General features: G+C 44.9%; 1 pseudogene; it reads left to right on the top strand.

Annotated features, from left to right (window-relative positions):
• The first annotated feature begins 14,009 nt into the window (after positions 1–14,009).
• LOC146856811 (large ribosomal subunit protein eL33 pseudogene) lies at positions 14,010–14,342 on the top strand (annotated as a pseudogene).
• The last annotated feature ends 4,166 nt before the right edge of the window (positions 14,343–18,508 follow it).

Below are 18,508 nucleotides of genomic sequence, written 5' to 3'. Positions count from 1 at the left end.
TCCATTTTAGGAGTCGGTGACAATGTACAGACTCTTAAATGGATTTAGTACATTGCAAAAAGCTTTTTGCTGTTGCAAATTCCGAATCGGAGCACTTGGGACCTCATAAAAGCTTTATTCTTCTGGCCTATATTTCGGAAAGAGCATATTGCCCTACAAAGACTTTAGCCACGTTTCATCCAGCCCCTTGTATAATTTTACACTCCTAAGTATGTCTCGCATTGCCTCTATTTGGCAATTTGATATTGTGTTCGATTAATGGATATAAACGGACCCTGTGGGTTTTAGTTCCAAACAACAATTGGCTTCCCCATCTCACACTTTGGCAATCAACAATCCATCCCTTCACCACGTTAACCTTTAACATGTTTGTTCCTCTGTCTAAGTATGCTTTCAGATGGACACACCACAGCGAGTTGTCCCTAAAGAAGACTCATCCAGTCGTACAAGCTGATGTTAACATTCCCCTCTGTTAACAGCTTTAAATAAACACCCTTTAAGATGCATATAGGACTTGTAGGGGCCGAGAGGTAGATTTAGCAAACCTGACTCAAGCAGGTCGATTGGGCCTTTTGAGGGCTGTGTGATACCCATATTTTCACTCAGTGTCTCCTTTGATTGAGGGTCCAACAGTATTTGTTTTCGAGCTCTGGTTGCTGTACATGTATTAAGACCCCAAAAGACCTGAACAAGTAGGGCTAAAGTAGAGGCACCCGAGGGCTGCCCCGCTCCTCACCCCCAGCCCATTTTAAGTTTCAGAGGTTTCTGTTTTCTAGACTATATGTAATATGAGTTCCACAACAGGCATGAATATGTTGGGCAGTGTCGAGAGTGAGCGGTATAGTGGTTGGAGTGGGCGGAGTCAGGAGGGCAGAGGAAGGGGAGGAGAAGCGGCAGGAAGAGGGCAGTACAGAGTAGGGACAGGGACTGAGTAAGACGTGTAGAATAAAGCTCCTGATACATATACGTCGTGTCTGTCATTCTTGGTCCAAGACACGGCAGCTGGCGACGAGGGTGGGACGCTGCAGCCCAGTGTTCTCTGACGTGTTAAGAGGAGCATCTCTGTCCCCATGGTACAATCGATGGAAGGCCCCTTTGGAATTAAGAGCGCCGGTTTGCGCCGAAGTGGAAGTCGCCTCGAGGTGTGTAAGCTGAGGTGCTGGTAAGGAGGATAGAGCGGGAGCCCACCCCGACTCTACTGGAAACGCCTGTGACTGCCGTGAAGCCCCGTGGAAGAGTGGAGCCGAAGGAGCGCTGGTGCGCGCGAAAACGAAACCTCACCCCTGATGCGTGAGGAACGGCACGCGCACGAAGAAATCGGTCGGAAGCTCAATTCTGAGCCTACCTTGTCAGGTGAACTGCTCCACAAGTGTGCGCGAAGCACTGAGAGCGTGCTGTGACTGCGGGAGTGCTGAGAGAAGTGTGGCAAGCGTGATGAGAGGTACAACCAAGACCTCGTGGGAGTGAGAGGCTCTATGTAGCGGCCATCTTGGAGTCAGGCGGTTTCCTAGAAGACATCCCCATGAAATCGATGGGGCGGCCATTTTGAAGTCAGGCAAGAATAAACAAGCACCAGCCAAGGCAAAAAGAAAAAAAAAAAAGAAGAAGAAAGAAAGGAGAGAACAACAAAACAAACAAGCACGTGCACAGACAAGACGACCCCAGGAGTGTGCTGTCAGAATGTCGAACCACAATTCGCCGCAAAGAGCTGAAGTCAAACCGATCGTGACAGGGGTGTCACATTTGCGCCCACCAGAGCCGTTACCACTGATGGCTGGAGAGAGTATGGGCCCCAGATGGCAAGAATGGCTTGAGGACTTTGAGGATTACATCAAGGGATCAAAAGTGACCGAGAATGAAGACAAAGTGATCGCGCAGCACAACCTGGTGGGCAAAGAAATTCGCAAGGTCATTAAAGAACTGCCGAGAGCGGACACAGGAACATATGATAAAGTGCGTGAGGCGCTGAACAAGAAATTCTTGCATAAAAGAAATGTGGATTACGAACGATATGTTTTTCACCAAGCCCGTCAGGGGAAGAGGAAGTGATGAAGTGATGAGCACGTTCATAACGAGGTTACGTCGACTGTCCAGAGATTGTGAATTTGATGCGTTCTCACCGGATGATGCTATCAGGTCACAAATAATTGATGGGTGTCAGTCTGAGACACTGAGAAGGAGACTGTTGAGGAAGAGTCATAACCTGGAGGAAATAGAGGAAATGACCCGAGTTTATGACCAAGCCGAGGAGCAAGCCAAGAGCATGGAGACTGGGCGCCCGGAGAGACGAGAGCAAGTATGTCGAGTGCAAGTCAGTCACAGTCGCAGATATTCAAAGGAGCGACGGCACCCGCCCCGACCATCCTCCCGCCAGCGACGCACAGAGCGCAGGAGGCATGAGTCAGGCAGGAAAGACAGGAGACAAGATGGTGGACGGAAATGCTATCGGTGCGGGTATGACTTCCCACACAGAGAAGCCTGTCCAGCCATGGGGCAGCAATGTCGGAAATGTGGACGAACTAATCATTTTGAAGCGACGTGTTGAGAATATCGCAGGGAAAGGAAGAACGAAGGGACAAGGCCAACTCGCTCTGACACCAGGCGACACCATGCGAAAGCCGTACAAGATTGGCCAAAATCGTCGTCTAGCTCGTCACACTCCAGCAGGGAGTCAAGGAGATCTCACTGGGCGAGAAGATCACCGTTCCGAGACTCTCGATCAGGGTCGTGTGAATCAGAATACACTGTTGAATATGCAAGCATGGTCGCAGATCCGGACCAACTAAAAAAATACCCGAGATTGAACATTAGTGTGGGGAATCATGCCACGCAGTTTGTTCTGGACAGCGGAGCATCATTGAATTACATCCCGGTAACGGAGTATAAAAAGATGAAGTCACCACCTCCTTTGAGCCCGGCGTACGTCAGGGTATTCACCTGGATGTCAAAGAAACCACTCCCCTGTTTAGGAAAATTTCTAACCACTCTCAGACATCAGAACAAGTCGGTGTCAGCATTCATACATGTGATTGATGGCCCAGAAGCTGACTGTCTTCTCAGCTTACTGACGGCGGAGCGACTTCGCTTGGTGGAGATTCTATACCGGGTCAGTGGTAACCAAGACATCTTACACAAATTCCCCAAGTTGTTCACCGGGCTAGGAAAGATGAATAGATGTCAGGTTCGGCTTCACATCAATGACCAGATAAGACCTGTCGCTCAACATCCCAGGCGAGTGCCTTACCACCTCCAGCAAGCAGTGGAGGATGAGCTTCAAGAACTACTCGCCTCTGACATTATTGAACGGACTGACGGCCCCACCCCGTGGGTGTCACCCGTAGTCATCGTGCCAAAGAAAGGCTCCTCTGGGAAAGTGCGGCTGTGTGTGGAAATGCGATTTCCTAACACTGCTATTGAAAGGGAACGCCATCCGGGGCCTCACTTGAGTGACATGATTGCTGCGTTGAATGGTGCCAGGGTGTTCTTGAAACTAGACTTAAACAAGGGCTACCATCAGCTGGAGTTGCATGAAAGATCAAGGTACATAACAACTTTTGCAACTCACTTGGGTTTGTTTCGATACACACGATTAAGTTTCGGCATTTCCTCGGCTGCGGAAATCTTTCAAGAGGCGATACGCCAAACCATACATCATATACCCAATACGCTGAACTACAGCGATGATATTCTTGTGTACGGGTTGGATGTTCAAGAACACGATAAGGCTCTCGATCGGGTATGTCATGCCCTGCTGGATGCCAATCTAACATTAAACAAAGAAAAGTGTGAGCTTCATCAATCCACCCTCAAGTTCTTTGGGCATGTGTTCTCCGGAGCAGGAATGAAACCTGACCCTGAGAAAGTGATGGCCTTAAATGACACCAAGAGCCCTCAAGACGTCAGTGATGTTCGTTCCTTTTTGGGAATGGCCAGTTATTGTGCCAGATACATCAAGGATTATGCCACAATTAGCCATCCTCTCCAAACTCTCACAAAGCAAAGACAACGTTTTGACTGGACCCCTCAGTGTGAGCGGGCATTCCAAGAGATCAAACGGGCTGTTGAGGCGGCCGACAATCTGGCATATTTTGACCCCAAAAGAAAGACGGAAATAACTGTTGATGCTAGCCCGGTGGGCCTAGGTGCAATCCTGGCTCAGTATGATAATGATGAGTATCAGCGCCATATTGTGGCCTATGCGAGTCACAGTTTGTCAGACACCGAAAAGGCGTATTCTCAACCGGAGAAAGAGAGTCTGGCTGTTGTCTGGGCCTGCGAACATTTCCATGTCTTCATTTACGGCAAACACTTTACAATGGTGACTGATCATCAGGCGCTCGTCACCATATTTGGAAATCCCAGGTCGAAGATGCCCCCTCGGATTGAGCGATGGGGTCTGCGGTTGCAGGAATACACCTACACCATACTGCACAAACCGGGAAAATCAGCGAATCTGGCTGACTACATGTCACGCCACCCTCAAGCAGTGTTGGCGTCTCGAGCGTCCATAGCGGAGGAGTATGTCCACTTTGTTGTGGGTCACGCTCAACCACCAGCGGTTCCCCTGGAGGCCATTCGAGAGGCTACTGCGCAGGATGTCGTTCTGCAGAAGGTACTCCGTCGTTTGCAGACGAATAGGTGGAGACACGACAGTGAGGAGGAAAGGAAGGATCCTGCAAGTAGTCAAGAGCTGCAAGACTTCCGACATGTGAGTGAGGAACTTTCTGCCACCTCGGAAGTGCTTCTGCTGAGGGACCAACGGATTGTCATTCCGACGCATCTACGGCAGGGTATCATTAATCTCGCCCACGAAGGTCATCGAGGAGTGGTTGCAACTAAGAGAGCTCTGAGAGAGCGAGTGTGGTTCCCACTGTTGGATCAGATGGTAGAACTCACCCTCAAAGACTGTCCACAATGCCAACTCGTCAGTCAAGGAGTATCCCCAGCTCCTTTGCAAATGACAAAATTGCCCAGTGATGTGTGGCAAGAACTTGCTATGGACTTCTATGGACCTCTTCAGTCAGGAAAGTATGTCCTGGCAATTATGGACGAGTATTCAAGGTTACCAATAGCCCAGTTCGTCTCTTCTACCAGTGCGTCAAGCACTGTTGCGGTGCTGGATGAAGTGTTTGCGGCGTGGGGCATTACGAAAGAACTCAAGACAGACAATGGCCCTCCTTTTAATGGACATGAGTTTGGTGAGTTTGCAAGACATCTAAACTTCACGCATTGAAAAGTCACGCCCCTATGGCCGCAGGCCAATGGTACCATTGAACGATTCATGGCCACCCTGAAGAAGGCGTTTCAACAAGAGACCGTTGAGAAAAAGGATCTTCAGGTGGCTCTCAATGAAGTCCTCAGGGCTCATAGAACAACTCCACATGCCACCACGGGAAAATGCCCTGCCACCTTAATGCTGGGTAGACTAATCAGGAACCGGATACCCACCTGGGAAGGCGCTCTGAGAGCAGTCTCACCGGCTCGCATTCATCGAGAGGTCTTGGCAGCTGACCGTCGTGGGAAAGATAGAATGAAATCATACGCGGACGCTAGACGGAGAGCGAGATCACCATCCATCCATGAAGGAGACTGTGTCCTCGTCAAGCAGGAACAGCAAAGGAAAACAGACTGTAAGTTCAGAGCCGAGCCTCTGATGATCACTCAAAAAAAGGGTACCATGGTGACTGCAGAGTCTGACAGCCGAAGAGTTACCCGAAATGTGTCACATTTTCAGAAATGCACTCCAGTCATGAAAGAGTCGCTCCAAAGGATGCTGGGGCATCAAGAGAGTGAAGGCAGAGAACAACCTGCTGGGGCTGTCGAGAATCAGTATCCTGATGCTCAAGGAGAACTTGAGTTGGCAGCAGGAACGATGTCACTTCGACCGAGGAGGGACATCCGCAAGCCGAAAAGACTTATTGAAGAACTGTAAACAAGTCAGTCATTTCATTTTTGTTAAAAAGGGGTAGATGTCGAGAGTGAGCGGTATAGTGGTTGGAGCGGGCGGAGTCAGAAGGGCAGAGGAAGGGAAGGAGAAGCGGCAGGAAGAGGGCAGTACAGAGTAGGGACAGGGACTGAGTAAGACGTGTAGAATAAAGCTCCTGATACATATACGTCGTGTCTGTCATTCTTGGTCCAAGACACGACAGGCAGTAGAGGGTACTCTACAATAACCTGTCCCTACCCACGCCATCTTTATTGACTCAGAGCCCTTTGGTCCCCGGACGAACCAATGGCTTCCTGCAACAAACACATATCTTGTTTGAAAATTCAAGCTCTAACCACCCAAATACGTTGAAGTACAGTTCAATGTCGCCATTTATGAAACAATTGACAAAAACAATTTAGGGATGACCCTACAGGAGAAGAGGGGGGACCCAAAGGCGAGTTTGAGAGGGGATGAAATGAAGGAGGGAGGGAGGGAAAGAAATACTATGGAAGGAGAAAGAAAAGAAGGAAATAGAAAGAGTGGAAGAGGAATAGGAATGTGGATAGGAAAAGAGATGGGCACGTTTGGGTGAATTGCCAGATGACAGAAGACCAATCTATGAGTTGGCCCAGTTCTAAGTGATGGTATATATTTATGAAACAAAGAAAGGATTTGTTTATTCCTGATACATTTTGGACATTTAGCAAATTTTCTGACATTTTTTGAGATTGTGGATGACCCTCAGATTTCTTATTTCAGGCAGCATATTTTTGACACTGTGGAAATGATTCAGATTTTCCCTTTCAGCCTGGATTTTGAGGCAGAGACAATTCATGGAGAAACCTAAGGAAATAAACAATGACTGTGACCAAGAAGGCAGAGTGTAGTAACTCACAACATTTCAGGCACTGATTGAGGTCCTTATTTTAACAGCAAATCAGCTGACTTGCAGGCTTAGCTGAACAAGCTACAGCTCCTTAATACGTCACTGCTGGAAAACCCCCAGCAAAAATCATTCACGTGGTGACTACTGTGCCCTACAACTAAATGTAGCAATAGCTTGTGCTGTTTGGTGTACACACGAAACAAGGGACGTGAGGAAAGTTGTGTGTGGGGCCACGCACCCTGCTATCAAGACACAGGCAGGCTGCTTGGTGATGAGTAATGTGTTGTTACTTACCGGTAATCTTCATTACACTGATTAAGGTCCTCCTCGTCCCAGTCCTTACACAAGTGAGGCAATCCGGCCTCCCGACAGGCTATCGCAATGCTAATATTTTTTCTATGTTTATGGAGGAGGATGCCTGACTCCAACATGGCGGCCGTGCGAGCCCCAATCATCAGGAGGTAGTGGATGAGGGATCTCAGAATACCCGGGTGCCTGACCTCGTCATGGCCACCACACAAATGGACTAAACTAATAGGCTCCTGCCTGCTATTCCTCACTCTTGCAGCCCTTACACCACCCACCCCCTTCTCGCACCACCGGTCTGCAGCAAATAGAGAAGCCCCTCCAACCACATCGGATTCCATGGACTGGCTCATCGAGCTTACACCAGCGAGGCTAGGGGTGCTCCCCCACCATCCTCCCAAACCCGGTTCTCCCACCATGACATAAACTATGTGATCTTCCTCTGACCATTGAGACCTAGCTAGCTGACCGATACCCGGTGGAGCTACCTGTGAGCTAAAGAGGAGATGGGTTGTGGACTTCCCCCTCGGCTGTCACCTACCCAGCCGGACTTTGGGCAGACTTTCCTTCTTCTCTCCGTTGTATCTCCCCCCTACCCCTTTACCCTTCCCCCTACCCTTCTACGCTCCATTTATCTCTCCTTCCTATGCTCTTTAAATGTTTTTCAGCCGAGACCTTGCTATTTGGCCGAGGCCCGGTGGAGCTACCTGATAGCTAAAGAGGAGATGGGCCGTGGACTTCCCCCTAGGCCGTCACCTACCCAGCCGGACTTAGGGCAGACTTCCCTTCGTCTCGCCGTTGTATCTACCTCCTACTCATTCACCCTACCCCCTTACCTTTCTCCTTTCCATTTATCTCATTTTCTATACTCTTTAAATGTTTTACTAGTAACTAATGTAACCTGTTACCTGATGTAATTTTGTAACTTTGTGGAACCTCATGTAAAGCGCTCTGATACCTTTGGGTCTAGCCAACGCTATATAAAACTCATTAAATAAATAAAATACATAAATCCATGCCATCCACTGCCATGCCTGTTTCCAACAAGACCAGACACAACCACAGCGAGAGGGAGGGAGGGAGGGAATAGGACTGGGACAATAAGGATCATAATCGGGAAAATGAAGATTAACGGTGTGTACCAACACATGACCCACTCATATGTCCTCCTCGTCCCAGTCCTCACACAAGTGAGGACCTCACAAGCAAAAACACCAAGAAAACTCATGACACCAAGGATCCATGCAGAATGCAAAGTTTGATCAAAAACAAAATTGAGGCACAGCAGCATTCATAACACCAACAGCAAAATTGTCCTCAGATGCATGCAAGACATCAAGGCGATAATGCCAGACAAAAGTATGATGGCACTGCTAGGTAGCTGCCCTACAAATCTCTGTGCATGAAACACCTGCCGCCTCAGCCCAAGAAGCGGACACTGACTGTGTCGAACACCCCTGTACCTGAGCCAGAGTACTTATAGGACTGGCAAACCCCCAAACGCACCTATTGGCTGATGGTGGATGTAGACACCTTCTTTACCTTAGCCACAGCACCATAGGACACAAACAGGGAAGGAGAAAGACGGAAACCCTGGGTACGCTGGAGATAAACATGAAGGGCCCGGTGAACATCAAAGGTAGAAGGAACAAGAGCATCCTAATCCCCAGAAAAATCAGAAAGAACCACCTCCTGCTGCAAATGAAATTTGGAGGAGACCTTAGGGAGAAAGGGCGGGTCAAGCCACAACACCACCCTGTCAGGCAAGAACTGCAAATAAGGAAAAGAGATAAGCAAGGCCCCCAATTTACCCAACCGCCGAGCCGAGGTGATGGCCAACAGGAAGGCCAACTTAGCAGATAACCACAGCAAATCTGCCTCCAACAAAGGATCATAAGGGGATAATTGAAGACCAAGCAGAACAGTCGGCAATTTCCAAGAGGACACAACCACAGGAGTGACTGGATGATGAAGCTGAAACCTGCACAGGAGCCGACCCACCGAAGGAGCAAAACGCTCCAAGGAGGCCCCTGAAACCTTACATGCCCGGACAGCAGCCCACTGAGCAGACAAAGTGGAAGGGGAAAGATCTTTTAAAAAAGCATCCCAGAAAATCTCAAGAATAGAGGCTGGCTCACCAACCACAGGATCCACGCCATGAGAGGCCCACCAAGTTACAAAAGAAACCCAATGCTTACTGTAACACTTAAGGGTAGTAGGCCTATGGGACGCTGGACATCCACGGCCACCAAGGAAGAATAATCCAAAGACTCCAACGTCAAATGTTCAGGGCAGACTGTCAGCTGTAATTGATGGAGACAAGGCAATGACATATGGGCAAATTGAAGTGGTGATGGGTTCATGGGAAGCCAGACAACCTGTCCACGAGACTTGACTGCCAGAAGACAGCCCTGCTGCATCCCTCACAATCCATATAAAAACAAGACATGCCCGTGGGAGCCAGGTCCTACTGGAAGCCCTCAGCACCAGAACAGCCTACCCCCCGACTGCAGAGTAAAGCTCCCCGCCCCAGCTAAGCAAACGCGCGGGGAGCGTATCGGGAGCAGAGCAGGGATGTGACTCATCAAGACACCAGTAAGGCCAGTGTGGGCACAGAAACACATCGCCAGAAACCCATAGTCAAATAAATGCAAAAACAAAATGAAAAACACTGACATTACCGCAGAATTACACAGCGTTCTGACAGCACATTCGTCAGACAGGAAAAAAAAATAGGCATGGCAGTGGGTGGAAGGGGTTTATGTATTAAACATAGAAAAATACTAGTGTTGAGATAGCCTGTCAGGAGGCAGGATTGCCTCAATTGTGTAGTAAGGACTGGGATGAGGAGGACATATGGGGGGGTAATGGACAAAGTAAGCTTTATATCAGGACTCACAACTAGTAGCTGAGCAAAGATGTGCGTAGGGTAGCAAACATGAGACATATTTGAATTCACGTTTTCTAAGCATTCATAAATGTTGAAAATATACACAGCCTAGAAAACCAATAATATCATTTATCGTGGTGGTCTTCTGAGTTTTTGCCGCTTTTTCCACAGAACTTTTAAAACATAACTTCATCCGGTCACATATTTTTCAGCCCAAACGGATGAATAATGGGTGAAGAAATAGGAGTCCTTCTAAGAGGCATAATTAGGCTATTTATGACCGTAGGTGCCAGCATGTGGCCCGGAATAAACATATGACTGCAATTTGAATGCTTACATCAGCTCAACCTGCTTCTGGACTTAAACAGGACGTACAAGGTTGGTTTCTGCCCTTCCCCCTTTTACAATAAGAGGAAAAGGTTTTTTTAAGTTCACACTCGCGAGAGAACTTGCACATATCTAATTAAGCTAACACTAAAGCTCGTATTGAAAGTGAGTTTCTATTGATGTTAATAAGTTGAATACATAAATGAAGTAAAAAAATAATAAGTTAGATATATCATGGTCACGTTCTACTAAATAAAATACAAATTGGGCAGATGAATAGGGGGCGGGCCATTACATTGCATACAATGTAGAGATATTAGTTGTTGTATGTGAAGGAATATTTGGTATCAGAGCTGAGGCACGTGCTTTTCAGGGCAACTTGGAGCAACAGGGAGAGATTTACAATCATCCTCTCCAGGGAATAAAGTACTCATCTGGATTTATTAACTGATGGGGGAGGGAGCAGGTGTATGCCCCAAACTACTTGTGTCTTCTATTATGTGCACAGCCGCCCCCCTACTAACCCTACAGTCACTAACACTCCCACCAACCACACCTGAGACACCTTCACCTGACATCTCCAAAACACACATTGTCACCTCAGGAAAAATTCACAACATTAGCATGCAAATGTATTCACCCTTTTCTGATGTCTGCATAAATATTTTTCCCACTGAGCTTGCTGGAATTACCGAGGAGCGAGGCTCGACGTTTCTGGTACAAATCTCCCTGCAGCGCCTGGAAAGAGCTACCTCGGTACATTCCTTATTAACTGCTGTCCAATTAATCGCCGCAATCCCGGCTGTGTTCCAGCAGTATATGTATGGATTGCCTGGAATCAAATTTGCAATTACCTAAGTGGAGAGATTCTGCTAACGCACAATTGCTGGTAAAGGCCTTAATGAGCTGTCAGGGTAGATTGTACACGTGTTTCTCAAATATTCCAGCAAGCAGATCTCATACACTGCAGATTGCAGGGCCCAGACACTTTGTGATCAGCATTGAAAGTGTCATATTTTCCTCTTTACTCAGTAAAGAACATGTGACGTGGGCTTTAAAGACAGACATTTATCAGGGCTTAGAATAACAAGCTAGCTGGATGCTTCAGATATTAAAGCACGAGTCATCGCTGTTAAATGTGGTATTTATTGCCAGAGCTCTCTCTTTATCAGATGTTGCAGTTCTTATTTCTCAGTAGATAGTATATGGAAGAAGTTATCATTTCTCTATTTAAAATGATACGGTAATGTTAGTATTTATGTCTAGTATTTATGGACTTTTGTCAGTGAAAGATTCACAAAGAACAAAAACGTTAGCAGATTAATCATTAGCACCATTTCTTCCCCTGTAATAAATATGGACCAGTGATTGTAATGGTAGTATGTCTGGCTAAAAGGTGATGGTGACTCTCCAGTTATTTTTGAGCTCAGGGTCTAACTAAGTTCTCGTGCATTCACTCTATCAATCACCCTTGCACTGATGCGTTAATTCATCCAGCCATCGACTACTCATTGCATTCACTCACTTATCCATACACAATAAAACACAAGCATAAACTCAACAAGCATATGTAAGATAAATAGAAAGATAGAAAAAAAGAAATCATGCTTCTGCCTACTCATGGCGAGTGTATGCTTACAAAATACATAAAATTAAAAATAGCAGTAGACAGGCATCTTGGATTTGTATTGTACATTCTGTATCAGAGTTTGTAGTTCCAACATGGCCACCGTGTTTAGAAGCAACATCATGAAAAATTAAAACAGTGATATACCCCACAATATCATCCTAGCATGGAATTTTAGTAAACATTGCAGTGCGCTGCAATCTTGGAATAGCATTGTGGATAATCCAAGATGGCTGACTCAGTGCTTCTAAATGTGCCAGCCATCTTGGAATGGCAATTCAGTGATACAGAGTGGACAACACAATTCGAAAATAGCTATCAGTTTAGAAGCAGTCGACGCATTGGATTTGGCATGCTGTGGATGAAAAGAGCATGGCTTGATGGGAACCCAAAGCAGCCCAGGCAAATTTTGTCAGACCAGCCTCCGTAGGATGCATAGCGAGCAAGCACAGCGAGTGAGCCTGACAACTACAATGGGGCCTTAGGCGCGTTCTCCCCTCCAAGAACATTTTGGGGGGAAAATGGCAAAAAGGTGCGTTCTACAATATATTTTCAAATGTATTCGCTTTTAAAGCATAGAAAATGATGCCCTGACAGAGCACCATGATCCAACAATCTTTGTTGGGGTTCTTCAATGATTCCCTCACTATCACCCTCCAACAGTGCCTCTCCATCTCTCACATGTATTTTATTTGTTTGTAGTGCCTTTCATAGAAGTGTAGGGTGTCAGATCACTTTACATGACACACACAATGAATCATACATGTGTAAATAAGAGTATAGAAGATGATACAAAGACAAAAAAAACTACAAGGTGTAGGATTCAAATTTCAGCCATACTGGTAGGCATTTTTTAAGTGTGCTTGGTCTGGAGAAGCTCAGACTCAGGATTCAAAATGTAACACAGTGATTAGTTAGGGTTGATTTTCCTAATACAAGTTTATTTCTACCCAAACAAATCCCTTTTCATAATAATAGAGTAATGAAAGACTGGGAAAAACATAAATGTCTAACCTGTACCATGCAGTTTGCATGGAGCTCTCTGTTGGCAGTTCATAGCTCACTGTGCTAAATTATGATTATAACTTGTGAACTGCACAGTAATAAAAGAATCTCTGTGTCAAAAGCATTAACCCAATGAGCTATGCACATATAATACTGTTCCGTGATCTGCATAGTACATTTTCTTTGCATCAGGCATATTAACCCTCTGCGCAACCTTAGATGAGAGAAAATTGTCACTAGACAAAATATCTTTCTCCAGCATTTACATTAATCACCAGAGTGAACTTGAAACTTTTATTATTGTCTAAAAACTGCTGAACATACAAGGAACTCTGCATCGGATGCTTTTAAAACATCTGCAGTGCTACAAATCGGCCCCCAGTAACAAAATCTGTCCCCACCCTTCCAGCCTCTCGGGAAAACGCCTGATGCCCGGTGCAACCTGTCTGGCCTTGGAAAAGAGAGGCACAAGTGCAGCCCAGCAGTACGGCCTGGGGTGCAGCAAAATGCTCTAAAAATCAAAAAAGGAAAGAAATGAAAAAATTGAAAAGTAATGTTGTGGCAGACAAGCATAGCACTGAAACACACTCATTTCCAGATGGAGTACTGGCACAGGGCAATGGAGCCAGTGCCTGAAGTGTACAGACCAACTGCCCTACTCTTTATGCTGTCACAGGCAAAGTAGTATGTATATGATACTTAACGATATCAATGGCAGTGTAGGGCTCATCCAAAGCCCCTATGTATGTATGTATGTGTATATAAATATTGGTAATTTATGATTAGTACAAGAGAATTACAGATGACTAAACCTATGAAGCCCTACTAAAAGGGTCTGGATTATCACCATGCAAATCTTCCACCTCTATGGTTTGTCGGATGGGGTTAACCAATTTCATAACATTTGCTGACTAAGGAAATCTGTAAACTTCTGTATAGTAAAATACTTGCCTATGGGCTTTAACATAATGCAATAAAAAATAAACTCTGGGTGACTGTGAGCATGAGGCTGTCAACAGCCCAACTATAAAGTAACAGAATGTCTGGAAGATTGTGGAGTGAGGCCATTTTTTCTGGCTACAAATGTGGTCTACGAAACCAGAGGGAGCACATCGCTCTTCTGAAAATCGAGGGGGTTTATGCACGAGATGAGACAGACTTCTACATGGGCAAGCGATGCGCATACATGTACAAAGCCAAGAACAACACCGTAACTCCTGGTGGCAAACCCAATAAAACTCGTGTGATCTGGAGGAAGGTAACTCACGCCCATGGTAACAGTAGCATGGTCCGTGCCAAGTTCCGCAGCAACCTTCCCACCAAGGCCGTGGGGCACAGGATCTGAGTTATGCTGTATCCTTCAGGGATCTGAATTGCTGATCACAATAAATCGTGCTAAAATAAAAAAAATAAAAAATAAATACCTCTCAAAGGCCTATTGGCTTTAACATTTTATTCAAAATAGAAATGCTGGCCTACTGTCTTTATCGTAACTTTTCATAATGAACAGATCAGACCCATGACATCTGAGATACAGCCTTAGAATTAGCAGCACTGCGTTTTGTAAACACTTACACCAATTAGCTGGACACAGGCAGTACAAAATTAGGTAGAGAAGTAATATGGAAGCTACTCACCACTATGTAGGCTATAAAACAAATTAGCACACTCATTGGAAGATGTTATCAGTGATGTCGTAAATGATGTCATAGAACATGTCAAGAGTGAGTAAATATGTGAGGTCATGAGCAGTCCAAGATAAAGGTGCAAGTTATAGTTAGCTTTGCTCTGTGGATTTTAGTTCAAAACGTTAATGTTGTCACTGGCACATTCACCTAACTATAGCGTTACTTTACCCTTTGGTTCTTTTAGTGAATTTCTAAGGTTTTTTTTCAAACAAAAACAGATTCTTTTATCACACCTAACTATGACATTTTAAAGACCGTGATGGGAATGTGCCGTATTTTTAATTTGTAAGTCCTGAGGAAGGCATAAATCATCGAAACGCATTTGCTTTACTTAAAAGAATATCAAGTCGACCCTGTGATTGCTCTGCAAATTTCTGGAGATGTTGATGTTTCGTGAGCCTACCCTCACCTGAGCAGATGCACCCGCTGCAAGTTCGGCATGTTGTGGTGGGACTTGTCTTTGGAACTAATTTCAAAAGTGCCTGAACCACTACTTTGGATAAGATTTCCGTCCTACATGTTGGTGAGATATATACAGTTAGGACCTTTTTTCCTAGAAAAAGCGTTTACATTTTTTTTAAAACTAATAACTTTGGCACTATTTGACAAATCTTCATGGAATATGCAAAACTAGTTTGCCAGCCACTTCAGCTGCTGTCTGGAAAGTTTTGGGTTTGATCTGTAAAGTGGGTGCAGAGAAAAAGGGGGTCCCAAAATGGGTTTTCCTCATGCAGTTTTCCATAGGGATTTTAGACACTACTACAGCCCGAACTGCTGAATGAAATTATGCCAAATTTGTCAGAAAGATAGATGCTTGGTCCAGAAAGCATGTATTTTGTAATTTGGTGTAAACCTGTTCAGTAGTTTTAGAGTTATTCAAGTAAAAAGATGTATGCACATCTAGAGCCACAGATTTACTGCAGCAGACCCACGGTGGAGCCTGAGATACACATGCAATAACAATGCCGTGATTGGCTGGCCATAACCTGAAAGAAAAGTTGCATCTGCCATTTTGTGCATCATGGCTCCGTTCCCGGTGGGGACACAATTTTAAAGTTGTAGAAGAGTTCAGGGTAGAGGTACCTTGATGCCATGTAACTGATAGAGGGGTGTATGAGGGACCCCTCCTGGGCAAGAATTTGTTCAAAATTGTTTTTAACCACATCAAGATCTGTGGATCCTCCATGGATCCTTGGATCCATACCCAATTAAGAGGAAACATACACCCACTCACAGACTCACACACCTACTCACACACACTCACCCACCCACACAACCACACGCACACTGATATAGCCACTCAAACACCCACTCACAGATCCACAAACCACTCACACACCCACTCACAGACCCACACAGACACTTACACAGTCACTCACACACCCATACTGCCACTCATATACCTACTAACAAACTCACAAAACCAAATGCACACCCACTCACAGCTCTACACAGCCACTCACACACCCACTCGCTTAAACACCCAAACTACCAGTCGCACAGTCACTCATACACCCATATAGCCACTCACATGCCTACTCACATGCTCACAAAACCACATACACACCCACTCACACACCCATACAACCACTCACACACCCACTCACAGACCCTCAAAACCACTCACACACATACTCAAAACCCACACAGCTAGTCACACACCCACACAATCACTCACACACCCATACAGCCACTCACACACCCATTCACAAACCCACAAAACTACTCGCACACCCACTCACAGACCCACACAGTCACTCACACAAACAGTCACACACCTACTTACACACCCACAACACCACTCACACTACCACTCACATACCCACACAGCCACTTAGACACCCATTCACACACTCACTTACACAAGTATACAACCACTCACACACCCTTACAATCACACTCACCCATTAACAGACCCACAAAACCAATGACACACGCAGCCACTCATTCACCTACTCTCACACCCACTCCCGCACACGTTTAATCACTCACACACCCACATAGTTACTCACGCAGCCACTCACACCTTCACACAGTCAGTGATACACTTATAGAAATTGCAACAGCATCTTTTTGTATTAAATCCGTTGTCGTTTTAGTATCGAATGTGTGCTTTTGGTTGGGAATGGAACCGTTGATCCACAAAATGAATTTAAAAAAAGACAGACTTGATGCATTGCATTTAAATAAAGACTACATACATTTTAAAATATCAAAGAAGAATGAATTTGTCAATAAAATGTATTCATAAACATGTGAAAATGTATATTTGTAAATTGAACTTATGGGTCAAATTGTAGTACAATTTATATTAATAAAAACTGTGAAATTCACAAAAAAAAAGATTATAGGGACACTATAGTTTGAAAATAGCTTTAAAAAACATAGAAACTCACTGCAAAAGACCAAAGTTTACAAGGACGTTATAGTTAGGGCTACTGGAATTATGTGGCAGGGGAGGGTCAAATTATATGGCAGGGTTGACTAAATTATGCAACCAGAAAAGGCAAATTATGCAACATCAGTCAACAATGTTTGTGAAAGTAAAACTTCATTATTTTCTCATTTTTAGGTTGAGCATTCAAGACCTCTTTTATATACTTTAGTATATACTTCTATGTGTATGTACTTTGTGGGCTCTGGAGATCAGCCCTAGGACTTGTCTGCTTTCGCTTAGGGACTTTCTTTCTGTTCAACTGTCTCTATTAACCTGTCTTGATAGAAAACGACCAGTAGAGGTCAGCAAAATACCAGAATTGTTTTCTGCTGAGAGACTTACTTTTTTTTTCTGGCAACTGCCTCTATTTAACTTTCTTGACAGAAAACGACCAGCAGCCGTCAGTAAAATACCAGAATCACTTTAGCATTCTCAAGATTCCATTCCATAGAAATTGTTTTTCACGAGCACCCGTAGGCAATATTATTTTTTTCAAATCCTGTATTTTCAGTGATATGACCACCGAGGTCCCTAATTTTATATTAAAAACAGAGCTTTTGACTATATAGATTTCCCGCTGAAAGGCAATATTTCTCTCCTTGTGTTCCCATATCTGGTGTGTCAAGTAGTGTGGTGCTTACTGTCCCTCCATGTTAAAGAACAGTAGATGTTTCAGCATCCAGGCTACTGTGCTGCATAGCTAAATACATATAAGGTCCCAAAGGCGAGACCGATTGCATTGCATATGCTTGTCACACTTGCTATCACTGCCTGGGCATAGATTGAATGTCATTAGTACAAGTCAAACACCCAAATATAGCTACAAGTAACAGCAAGGTGATCAGTCACCCTTTGCTAAGGGCCTTCCATCGTGCAACAACACGTATTGCTGCGTTTTTTGTAACTTTTGTACCGTTTGAACTGGAAACAAAATTGTTATTTGTTGACATTTGCAGGTTATACAGCAGATAATGGATTATGTGGCAAATGCAGCAAATCCATAAGTATGCAAAAAATGCCACAGCTGCAAAATCGCATAATTCCAGTGGCCCTGAATATATTTGGGAAATAGATTTTTTTATGAGAAATTTACTGAAAATAAAGTTTATAGGGACATTATAGTTAGGCTCAGATTTTACAGACACAAAACCACTGAAATTCACTAGTTATAGTTATCTAAAGTAACTCGTGCCCTATGGTAACTATAACTCTCGCCCTTGCCATGTACGGCTAATCACCCCATGGATTACAACACTCATGACATCTTCTATGATGAAATCATTGATGATATAATATAATGGCCACATTTGCAGTGAAAGTATTAATGAGAAATCCGTGCATGGCGGGGGCACAAGTTATAGTTACCTTAGGGCACAAATCATAGTTACTTGAGTTAACTGTAACTGGTGAACT

Source organism: Triturus cristatus, chromosome 3_2 (genome assembly GCF_964204655.1).
Source record: "Triturus cristatus chromosome 3_2, aTriCri1.1, whole genome shotgun sequence".
Taxonomy (NCBI): Eukaryota; Metazoa; Chordata; class Amphibia; order Caudata; family Salamandridae; genus Triturus; species Triturus cristatus.
The sequence above is the reverse complement of the archived record's forward strand: the minus strand, read 5'-3'. Positions and strand labels throughout refer to the sequence as shown.